The sequence below is a fragment of the Arvicola amphibius genome, chromosome X (genome assembly GCF_903992535.2).
Source record: "Arvicola amphibius chromosome X, mArvAmp1.2, whole genome shotgun sequence".
NCBI lineage: Eukaryota > Metazoa > Chordata > Mammalia > Rodentia > Cricetidae > Arvicola > Arvicola amphibius.
The window spans coordinates 11,412,742-11,425,952 of NC_052065.1; the positions used below are offsets into that span (position 1 = coordinate 11,412,742).

A 13,211-nucleotide genomic window follows, 5' to 3' on the forward strand; every position below is an offset into this window, starting at 1 on the left:
CTGAGAAGCTTCTGTAAAGCAAAGGACATAGTCAACAAGACAAAATGACAGCTTACAGAATGGGGAAAAAAATATTCACCAACCCCACATTAGACAGAGGTCTGATCTCCAAAATGTACAAAGAATTCAAAACATTGGTCATCAAAAGAACAAATAATCCAATAAAAAATGGAATACAGACCTACACAGAGAACTTTCAACAGAGGAATCTAAAATGGCTGAAAGATACTTAAGGAAATGTTCAACATCCTTAGTCTTCAGAGAAATGCAAATCAAAACAATTCTGAGATTCCATCTTACAGCTGTAAGAATGGCCAAGGTCATAAACACTGATGATAACTTATGTTGGAGAGGTTGTGGGGTAAAGGGAACACTCCTGCATTGCTGGTGGAAGTGCAAGCTGGTAGAGCCCCTTTGGATATCGGTATGGAAATTTCTCAAAATATTAGGAAACAACCTTCCTCAAGACCCAGTCATACCACTTTTGGGTATATATCCAAAAGATGCTCAATCATGCCACAAGGACATGTGCTCAACTATGTTCATAGCAGGATTGTTTGTCATAGCCAGAACCTTGAAGCAACCTAAAAGCCCCTTGACCAAAGAATGAATAAGAGAAATGTGGTATGTTTGCATAATGGAGTCCTACATAGCAGAAAAAAAATAACATCTTGAAATTTGTAGTCAAATGGATGGAGCTAGAAAACATCATTTTGAGTGAGGTAACCCAGAGCCAGAAACACAATTATCACATGTACTAACTCATAAGTGGTTTTTAAACATAAAGCAATAAACCAGACCACAAATCACAATCCCAGAGAACCTAGACAACACTGAGGACCCTAAGAGAGGCATGCATGTGTCTAATCTACATGGGAAATAGAAAAAACAAGATCTCCTGAGTAAATTGGGAGCATGGGGACCTTGGGAGAGGGTTGAAGGGGAGGGGAGAGATGGGAAGGGAAGAAGAGAAAAATGTAGAGCTCAAGAAAAATCAATAAAAAAAGGAACAAAATGAGCATTCTGCAAGTGACCCACAGAGCCATCAAGAAGGGGCAGAGTGAAAACACTGCTTTTGGTGAAGTAGCAACATGTTGTGTTGTTTGCTTCAATTGGTGTTTTGACAAGAAAAGAAAATGAGCTTTCATGCTCAGACTTGGAATGAAAACAGAAATAGCTAAGTTGTATCCAGAATGTGTAAATAACTCCTACAAACCAAATTTTAAAAAGACAACTTCACAAAAAATGAGCAAAAAAAAACCTTGAACAAACACAACAAATGAGACATATACTAATAATCAATAAATATATGAAAAGATGCTCCCATATCATAGAAATACAAATGAAAACTATCACATACTCGGTAAAATGGCTAAATTTTAATACAAAGTAATATTTTTAAAGGTAACTATATCAATGGCAAGAACACAGAGAAATGGGATCTTTCTTTTTTGATGGGAATCTAAAATGATAAATCATATGGAAGTTTCTTAATAAAGTTGAACATAAAAGTAATTGTGATCCATTTCTGTCCTTCCCTGGCACTGAAAATATGAAAAATTCAAACAGATGTCCTCAAAAACACTCGAGTAGAAATTTTTTGTTGCAGCTTTATTCAAAGTAGCTAGAAACTACAAATATACTAGGTGTCCATCAATAAAAGAATGGAAAACAAATTGTGGTATATATGTGTAATGAAATTCTACTAAGCAATAGACAGGAATGAGCTAGGGAAGTGTATCATTGTATTGAGTGGGAAAATATCAGGCACATGGGGCTCCATGTGTATAAAGTGCTACAACAGACAAAATTCATCTACGGTGATGAAAACCAGGGCAGTAAGGTGTCTGGTGAAAAAAATGACTGGATAAAGATGAAAAAAAAACTTTCTGAAATAACAGAAATCGAACACCATTGGAGTGCCAGCTACAAGGGTATATATAGTGAAAACTCATTAAATTGTACACATAAGAATGGAGAATTTTAGAGCATGTAGTTATATTTCACTGAAATTTTTTAAAAAACAGAAAGCAGAAGCAGGAGGAACAGCTGGTAAAACATGTTAATGACATTGATCCATGTGCAGTAGTTATATTCCTTGAACTGGGATAGCACTGTGGAGTGCTTAAGTTTCGGATGCAAAGCATAGAGGTAGGACCTGCATCTCTTTAAGTTGCTTCACACAGTGCTAATCCCATTGCCAATTATTAGTCAGGTTCAAGAGGAGGAAGACTATAACTGGTGATTGAAGAACAAAAACTTAAATTTCAGTGTGGAAAAGAATAACAGAAACAGAGATGATAGGATGTTAGAGCATTTCAATTTAAGGCATATCGTTTGGGAAGCAATTTGTCCCCCTGGAGTGTGCGGAACGTCAGTTAAACAATGGCTACCTCTCAGAGTAAGTTTGGGTTTCAGTTCTTCTCTGTTGTGGAGTTCAAATCATACCATCTCTTTATGCATTTAAAACAGATGCTTCTCTGCTGCTGGTGTTCTATTTTGTCTGTCAAACCGAGGGAAGGTAGGGCAATAGGTGATATACAGATGATATTTCAGTGTTGTCTGAGGAGTAATAAAACATGTAGACCTATGACCTGCTCATCTTTTAAAAAACTGACATAATTAAATGAAAGCAAACAGTTAGAAATCCTGTTTCATGACCAACAATACCTAAAAATAGAAGAGAGCTTGACTAGGTCAGTCAAGATTGAATAGAAAAAGAGGGGGAACTGTTCTGTAGTTAATTGATGTCCATGGGACAGATTCATCTTGGGAGAACAAAGTCAAAGCCTACTCAGTAATCTCAAAAGGTGACAGCAAAGAGCCAAGCAATACAGGTCAGGAACTCATAGATCTAGCTGAGTATTTGTAACAGAGAAAGGTATCTTTCAGCCAGTAGCATGGCTCCATGGGTAAGGGTGCTTTCTACCAAGCCTGACAGTCTGAGTTCAATCCCTGGGCCCCACATGATGGAAGGATAATGCAGTCTACCATAAGAGCACAGACTACACACACACACACACACACACACACACACTCACATACATGCATACATACAGACACTTTTGCAGGCACAAATAAATGCAACAGATAAAAATATCACAGTAAAACCTGAGTTTTCAACTCCAAGGAAGTTGGTGAAAAAGAAAATAGATGAGATGTGTTTGTAATTTTTACTTCTAAATATCAATGAAAACTTTCCTTAGAGATATATTATAAACATGAGACATATGGTTTTTAGGAACATCAATAACCAGCGGGATGCTCTAGTTTTTCTCTCAGATTTCCACTATGTGGGCTTAGGTGATCTTCCCAGAGACGCTAGAGAAACAAAGTAAGAAATTACTCATCAGTCCAATACACCAAAAGACTGTAAAGTTATTCTGTGGAATACCAAATAAATGGAGATAAATGGAAATCACTGGTATTATTTTCAGTAATGCTGTCAAACTCATCTTAAAGGATTTTTTTCTGCTATCACAGGCATTTTGGTACATTTACATTTTCAAGTTGTGATAAATGAATGATTACGTGCCCTTATGATAAGTTATCCGTAAAATATGGGAAAGAAAACAACACTGTACAAATTATATTCAGATCTCCCTTTGCAAGGTTTACCCACAATAGGGATTACAATACATCTGAATCCAAATGTCTGCTGCAAAATTTCATATCTAAAGCCATGTGTGTCAAGATCAATAGTGAATCCTATGTATTTTATCATTAATCATCTACCCTTCAACAAAATGCCGCCTCCTGCCCTTGCTATCTGATATAACCTTAGCTATTTTATACCAAGAAATACTGTGAGTGGAGCTTATTACAAGTTAGAAGTTGCTGTTTTATACATATCTTGTACTCCGCTTCCATTTGTTTGTTCCTCCATGCATAGACATGATAATTTCAGCAGATGGGATAGTCTAGATATGTGCCAGTCTAGATATGTGCCAGGGAGCGCCTTATCTCTGCCAGGATTCCCTCATCTATCTTGAAGTCATACATTTCATTACTGGGCCAAAAACTAAGTATAGAATTTTAGGCATGAATATAGATCCCATTCATCATGACCAAGGTTCTAACCTGTCAAACCATCTTGGTGTAAGTGTTGCCCTGCACACAGTTGCATGCAACTGCAGTATGTGATTTTTCCCAGAATAGCCAGGGGACTTCTTTTTTTTTTCCTATTTATTTATTTATTTATTTATTTATTATGTGTACAATATTCTGTCTACATGTATGCCTGCAGGCCAGAAGAGGGCACCAGACCTCATTACAGATGGCTGTGAGCCACCATGTGGTTGCTGGGAATTGAACTCAGAACCTTTGGAAGAGCAGGCAATGCTCTTAACCACTGAGCCATCTCTCCAGCCCACCAGGGGACTTCTTATCGAGTCTTAAACTAGTTGTGGTAAATATTCAAAATACCGCTTATGGAAAAGTCTTTTCTGTTAGAGAGGGGGTAACGTTATTTCTAATATCAAACCACATTTTGGAATCTAACATAAGAAGGAAAAATCGGGAACCTGGTTGAAACCAATTTTAAGAAAGACTAAAGTGGGCCAGGAGAGAAGGCTCAGTGATTACGAGCTCTGGCAGCTCTTTCAGAGGATCCAGCTTTGATTCCCAGCTCCTACATAATGACTCACAACTGTCTGTAATTCCAGTTCCAAGGTATCCGATGCACTCTTCTGGTCCCTTAAGACACTGCACACATGCGGTGCTCAGGCAAACATACATGCAGCAAAACACTCAGACATAAAATTAATAAAATTAAATTAAAAATAGTAACAATATTTTCAAAGAAAAATTACATCTATTTAACTTAAATGTCTACCAGCATAGAAGTAGTCAAACAAATTATGCAATATCTATCGGGAAGGATGAGAAACATTAAATACAAATGATACTTTCAGGATGTATAAAGGACATTTCAAAGAATATTCCATGATATTAAAAGTGTTTATGACACCATAAGTTCAACAGAAATCTTTCAAAGCTGCATATACAATTAGATATTCTTTCTTGAATACAGTATGAAAGATAGAATGGGTTGGAGATATGTGTGTGTGTGTGTGTGTGTGTGTGTGTGTGTGTTGTGTATGATAATACACTGTAAGTGGATCAAAGTACATCATATATATGTATATATGTAAATGGATCATATGTTTTTTACATTTTAATTGTTTTTATTTATTTAGTGTAGGTGAGTACACACATGCCACAGTGCTCAGACGATGTTAAAGGATAACTTCTAGGACTTAGCTCTTTCATTATATCATACAAGTCCTAGAGACTGAACTCAGGCCATCTTCTGAGTCCTAAATTTTTATTTATGGTTACTTGTTGGTGAGTATGCATGCATGCATGCATGATGTGCATGTGAATAAGCATGACATGCATGTGTGGAGGTCAGAGGAGAACTTTGTGTGGTTGGTTCTCTCCTTCTATCATGTAGTTGTCCTGAGGACTGAATTCAGGTCAACAGGCCTGGTGTCAGGCATCTTCACCTGCTGGGAGAATCCTACATTATTTATTCTTACCATGTATAAGAATCCCTGGAAGCTCTTGGACTCAGATTCTGTCTCAAACAAGAGGACTGACACCATGGTGGTCCTCTGACATCCAAATGAGTTGGGTGGCATGTGTGTGCCCCCACTCACACACATGAATGCACACATGCTTTATACATACACAAAAATACCTTTTAAAATACAGATTTAATTAATACAGCCAAACCCAACACCATGGCTTAGTCCACTAACGTAATAGCCTATTCATATTTGGGTTCTCTACAGGGACAGAACTAATAAAATGAATATACATATACAATAAATTTCATACATGTGAGTGTGTGTATGATGTGGGAATATACATGCCATGCCATGCATGTGGAGTTCAGAAACAACTTAGAAGAGTAGATTCAATCTTTCCAACTTTCTGTAGATTCTGGGGATTGAACTCATGTCATCAGAGTTATACAGCAAGTCCCTTTAGCCACTGTGCCATCTTTCCAGCCTGAGTATTCTTAATTTTATTTTTATTCTTATTCTACAATAAATATAATCTGAGAGCAAAAGACAAAACAATTGTCTTTCAAATGATGTTCTGTGTTTTACAATAACAGGTATTTTAACTTTCCTTTCTCTTTATCCTCCTTTACAATATATGGGACTGCAATATAAAGTTCCCTCATTCTACTGGAAGAAAACATCACAAACATCAAAACGTTAATGTCACATTTCTGGAGAATAGAAGTCAGAAATCAATGTGTCACAGAGCAGAAGCCATGTTCCCTTAAAAGTCTCTGGGAGAATGTTGTCTGAATTTCTGTCCTGCCCAGTTCCCACAATAATTAAGTCCCCAAGAAATCACACAGAGATCTACATTAGTTATAAAACTGATTGGCCCATTAGCTCAGGCTTCTTATTAACTCTTCTAACTTATATTAGCCCATTATTCTTGTCTATGTTAGCCACATGGCTCAGTACCTTTTTCAGCGAGGCTGTCACATCTTGCTTTTTCTGTGGCTGGGCCAGGACTTCAGAGGAATGGGCTTCCTTCTCCCCAGAATTCTCCTGTTCTCATTGACCCACCTCTACTTCCTGTCTGGTTGTCCTGCATATACTTCCTGCCTGGTTACTGGCCAATCAGCATTTATTTAAAATATAATTAAGAGAATAGAGACCATTCTCCCACACCAGGGAGAATATCTATCATAATTTCTAGCTTTCAATGGTTGCCAGCAACCTTTACCATTACTTTACTTGTCTGTGCATCAATCCAGTCTCTGTCTACATCATTACATGGCTCTCTCCTGTGTCTTGTCTAAATTTCTTTCATCTCATAAGGATATTGGTCTTTGGGGTAGGATTCATGTTAATCTAATATGTCTATATCTGTAAAGACTCTATTTCCAAATATCCCATTCACAGGGTATGTGGGTTAGGATAGTAACATTTTAGTAAAAAAAGATCCAATTTAGTCCACTTCTTAGACTCCCAAAACTCATGTCCTTCCCACATTCAAAATATGTTCATCCCACTCCAACATCCAAGAAACTTTTCCCCTTGCCTCACTGCCCTTCGCTGTCCTGTCTACTGTCTGTCCCATTCCACTCTGAATTCTTGTCATTGAATCTGTGAATTAATTTCAAGTGTGACTTTGCCCAACATTACTGGACAACCAATAGACATATTACCAGGTCTTTATAGGACAAAAAAATGAAAGCAGAATACCTCAATCAAAATCTTGCTTTCACAATTTCTACTGGTGAAATGAAGCAAAGGGAGAAATCTTTGCTTGACTGAACACCCCCTCCCACCACAGAACAATTTTATCAAGTGCTTTCTGGACCATCGTAAATAATATGACTTTACCAACATCCAGGCTGGTGCATTCTACTATGGTTATTTGGCCAAGCAGTGCTCTCTGGTTTTACAATCATACTGTTAGGCCAAATGTTTTTATGTCTGCAGAAAAATTAATATCATCCCATCAGGAGGGGAGTTATAATTCACAGTTCAGCCCTGATAACAGCATGAGCCAATTAACCAACCTTGGGAGCAAAACAGAGCAGTTTTTCTTTTCCTTTAAACTTGTTTAATAAATAGGATATGCATAGCTGCTGAGGCAACAGCCACCACTAGGAAATTTTCTGATATAAATTAGCAGAGCAGTTTGTCTAGCCCACAGGTAAGCAAGTTTTCCAATTGATTTGTTTTTAAAACAGAAATCAAAGTTGACCAAGCAAAAAAAAATTCCACACAGAAATGCTAGGCTATTGACAGGGAGCCAGGAAAAGCATGCATCTGCAAATTAAGGGAGCAGACTACACTGCTGGATTCAAGTCAAAATAGTCATATAGAAGAAGGCTCAGCAAAGTCCGACTCAAGAAGCACCAACACCCCGTTGTCTCCTCAAATTTCATATGCTCTTAGTACACAAGCCAAACTCTCCAAGAAGCCCAACTTAATTTTTGTTTTTGTTTTGTTTTTTGGCTTTTTGAGACCAGGCTGACCTCAGACTCACAGAGATCCTCCTGCCTCTGCTTCCTGAGTGCAGGGATTAAAGGTGTGCTTCACCTGCTTGGCTCCAACGTCTTCATCTCAGGGACGCAGGTGCAAAATTAACATGTAGAGCCTTGAGCTCATAAACATCATAGACTGCAGGAGTTCTGGGGTGTAGTAGTTGGCAAAGGGCTTGTCTAGCTCACATGAAACCTTGGGTTCAATCCCCAAAAGTATATAAACCAGGCATGATAGTACTTAACTGCAATCCTAACACTTGGGAGAGGAAAGGAGAACAGGCATTCAGATTAATCCTCTGCTACACAGAAAATTTAGGGTCAACCTAGAGTACATGAGACCATGTCTCAAATATGTAAATAAATAAATAAATACACAAATTTGTCCTATGCTATAAGTTGCTTTAAATTGGATGTACTGGCACATCCTGTGACTGCATAGAGCATACCAAGAGGTGAGTGACCAGCTCCCCAGTCTCTAAGCCCTAGGCCACAGGGGCAAAACTCCAGACCCCTCCCACACCTGCCTCAGCTTCACTAGCCAGACAGCAAGCAAGCCTCCTGCAGCTAGGCTGTTCTAACTGACCTCATTGATCAGACCATGTAATACACAAGCCCCACTCCACCCCCAAAAACACCCATCCCCAGAGACCTCAGCAGCTCCCTAAGGCACAGACAGCAACTGTACAGAGCAGACCAAGAGCAGATCCCTAAGACACGGACACCAACTGCAATGATTGATCCAAGGGAGGATCCCTGAGACAGAGACACCAAATGCAAGGATTGAATCAAGAGGCAAAGACATACACCAAATGGAGGGAGCTATTGGTAGTCACCAGTGCAAGAATATATTCAACAACATGAAAACCAACTTCGCAAACCAGAACCCAGTGGTCATACAACAAAAAGACCTGAACATCCTAACCCAGAAGAAGCAGAAGAAAACAACTTTGAATATAACATTATGAAGATGATAGAGACTCTTAAAGAAGAAATGAAAAAATCCTTAAAGAAATGGAGGAAAAAGCAAACAAAAAATTGGAAGAAATCAATAAATCTCTTTTAATAACCTGAGAAAACCAAGAAAAACAATCAACTAAGTAAAGGAAACAATTCAAGATACGAAAACTGAAAGAGGGAATAAAGAAAACATAAATTGAGGAAATTCTGGGAATGGAAAATCTGAGTAAATGATCAGAAACTACAGAAGCAAGCATAGTCAACAGAATACAAGAGATGGGAAAGAGAATCTCAGGCATTGACAACATGATAGAGGAAATAGATTCATTTGTCAAAGAAAATGTTAAAGCCAATAAATTCTTAACACAAAACATCCAGGAAATCTAGGAAACCATGAAAAGACAAAACTTAAGAGTAATAAGGATAGAAGAAGTCCAGCTCAAAGGCACAGAAAATATATTCAACAAAACCATAGAAGAAAACTTTCCCAACCTAAAGAAGGACATGCTTATGAAAATATGAGAAGGCTACAAAACACCAAACAGACTGAACCAAAAATAATCACCTCACCATATAATAATCAAAACATTAAACATACAGAATAAAGAAAGAATATTAAGAGCTACAAAGGAAAAAGGCCAAGTAACATATAAAGGCAGACTTATCAGAATTACACCTGACTTCTCAATAGAAACCATAAAAGCCAGAAGGTCTTGGACAGGTGTGCTACTAAGAGACCATGGATGGAAACCCAGGCTACTATAACCAGCAAAGCTTTCAATCACCATCGAAGGAGAAAATAAGATATTCCATGAAAAAACCAGATTTAAACAATACCTAGCCACAAACCCAGGATTACAGAAAGTACTAAAAGGAAAACTTCAACCCAAGGAAGTTACCTGCACCCAAGAAAACACAGACAACAGATAACGTCACACCAGCAAATCCCAAAAAAGGAAACAAACACTACCACAAAAAATAATAAGAATTAACAATCTCTGGTCATTAATATCTCTTAATATCAGTGGACTTGATTCACCTATAAAAACAAACAGGAAAACAGAATGAATAAAAAAGCAGGATCCAGCCTTCTGCTGCATACAAGAAACACACATCAACCTCAAAGACAGACATCGACTCAGAGTAAAACGTTGGGGAAAGAATTTCCAATCAAATGGACCTACGAAACAAGCTGGTGTAGGTATCCTAATATCTAGCAAAACAGACATCAAACTAAAGTCAATCAAAAGAGATAAAGAAGCTAAGAAAGAAATCAGAGAAACATCATCCTTTGCAATAGCCACACATTGCATAAACTATCTTGGGGTAACACTAACCAAAGAAGTGAAAGACCTGTTCAACGAGAATTTTAAGTCTTTGAAAAAAGAAATTGAAGAAGATACCAGAAAATGGAAAGATCTCCCATGCTCTTGAATAGGTAGGATCAACAGCAAAAATGGAAATCCTACCAAAAGCAATCTACAGATGCAATTAAATACCCATCATAATCACAACACAATTCTTCACAGATATTGATAGAACAATTCTCAACTTCATATGGGAAAAAAACAGAAAAGCCAAAACAATCCTGTACTATACAGGAACTTCTGGAGATATCATAATCCTTGGCATCAAGCTCTATTATAGAGCTATAGTAATGAAAACAGCTTGGTATTGGCACAAAAACAGACAGGAAAACTAATGGAATTGAATCAAAGACTGGATATTAATCCACACACCTATGAACACCTGATTTTTGACAAAGAAGCTAAATTATACACTGTAAGAAAGAAAGTATGTTCAATAAATAGTACTGGCATAACTGAATGTCAACATGTAGAAAACGCAAAAAGATTCATATCTATTCCCACGCACAAAACTCAAGTTCAAATGGATCAAAGACCTCAATATAAATCCAGCCACACTGAACTTCACAGAAAAGAAAGTGGGAACTAGCCTTGAATGCATGGGCACAGGAGACCACTTCCTAAACATATCAGTAGCACAGACACCGAGAGCAAGAAATAATAAATAGGACCTTCTAAAACTGAGACGCTTCTGTAAAACAAAGGACACAGTCAGCAAGACAAAAGGGCAGCCTACAGAATGGGAAAATATCTTCATCAACCCCACATCAGACAGAGGATTCATCTCAAAAGTACATAAATAACTCAAGAAACTAGACGGCAAAAGAACAAATAATCCAATTTTTAAAATGGGGTCTAGATCTAAATGAAGAATTCTCAGCAGAAGACTCTCAAATGGCAGAAAGACACTTCAGGAACTGCTCAACATCCTTTGTCATCAGGGAAATACAAATCAAAATAACTCTGAGATACCATCTTACACCAGTCAGAATGACTAAGATCAAAAACACCAATAATATGGAGAAAGGGGAACACACCTTCACTGCTGATGAGAGTGAAAACTTGTACAGTCACTTTGGAAATCAGAATGGTGACTTGTCAGGAAATTGGGAATCAACCTACCTCAAGGCCCAGCAATACTACTCTTTGGCATATACACAAAGGATACTCAATCATACCACAAGGACATTTGCTCTGCTGTGTTCAGAGCAGCATTTATAATAGCCAGAACCTGGAAACAACCTAGATGCCCCTCATCTGAAGAATGGATAAAGAAAATGTGGTACGTTTACACAATGGAGTACTACTGAGTGGTTAAAAAAAACAATGACATCTTGAAATTTGAGTGCAAATGGATGAAACTAGAAAAAAAACATCCAGAGTGAGGTAACCCAGACCCAGAAAGAGGATCATGTTATGTACTCACTTATAATGGATATTAGATGTAAAGTGAAGGATAATCAACTTATAGTTCATGACCCCAGAGAAGCTAGGTAACAAGGAGAACCCTAAGAGAAATATACATGGATACCACTCGGAAGAGGAAATAGATAAGATTTCCTGAGAAAACTGGGAGCGTGGGAGTTGGGAGAGAAGGGAAGACAGAAGAGGAGGAGGTATGAAGAGGAGAAGGGAGGAGGAGAATATGAGGTAATGGGATGGTTGAGATGGGGGAAGGACAGAGAGGGAGAACAAGGAAAGAGATATCTTGATTAAGGGAGTCATTATGAGGCTAGGAAGAAACCTGACGCTATGGAAATTCCAAGGAATCCACAAGGATGACCCCAGCTAAGCAATAGTGGAGAGGATGTTGAACTGTCCTTCCCCTGTAATCAGACTGATAACTACCTTAATTGTCATCATAGAAACTTCATCCAGCAACTGATGAAAGCAGATGCAGAGATCCACAGTAAAGTACTGGGCTGAGCTCTCAAAGTTCAGTCCAACAGAGGGAGGAGTGATAATATGAGCAAAGGCATCAAGACCATGATGGGAATACCCACTGAAACAGCTTACCTGAGCCAATGGGAGCTCACAGACTGCAGACTGACAATGGAGGAACCAGCATAGGACCAAACAAGGCCCTCTGATTGTGGGTGACAGTTGTATGGCTGGGGCAGTCTGTGGGGTCACTGGCTGTGGAACAAGGATTTATCCCTATTGCTTATACTGACTTGTTGTAACCCATTCTCTTTGGAGTTATACCTTGTTCAACTTAGATATAGTGGGAAGAGCCTTGGTCCTGCCTCAACTGATGTGCTAGACTTTGTTGACTCCCCATGGAAGCCTTACCCTCTCTGAGGAGTGGTGGTATAGGGGAAAGGTAGAGGAGGCAGGAGGAGGGGTGGGAGGGAGAACTGGGATTGGTATGTAAAATGAGAAAAGACTATTTTAAAAAAATATTAATTTAAAAAATAAATTGGATGTACATAAAAATATGGATATGCATATGAATATATAGAAATAGAAAGGTAGAAGACAGATTACAAGTTTCTTCTTTAAGAGACATCACTATATATTCCTTCCTAATGAACATTTTTTTTAGAATTGAAGGATTAATTCATGCCTGTTCTAGAAAATACTGAAACATACAACCCCAAAATGTTACCTGTTATTGATTACTGAGAGGTCATATTCACATTAATTCATTTTCTTTCACATTCTTTGGTGTGTATTATACATAAGATATACTTAAAGTAACAAGTAGCTTTCTATTATATCCTTGGGAAATCATGATTAATGGGCCATTGGGTTCCATGGGCAAAGAACATGAAAACAGAGCATGCCACATTTTCCCTGCTTAGGGATTCATTCATACTACAAAATAGCACAGTAAGCCGGGCGGTGGTGGCGCACTTAGG

General features: G+C 38.1%; 1 non-coding gene across 1 annotated transcript; it reads left to right on the forward strand.

The window, feature by feature from the left end:
* The first annotated feature begins 1,001 nt into the window (after positions 1 to 1,001).
* Positions 1,002 to 1,129, forward strand: LOC119805635. The gene has a single exon (XR_005283949.1). It is a non-coding gene; the product is annotated as a small nucleolar RNA SNORA21 (small nucleolar RNA).
* Positions 1,130 to 13,211: the final 12,082 nt, after the last annotated feature.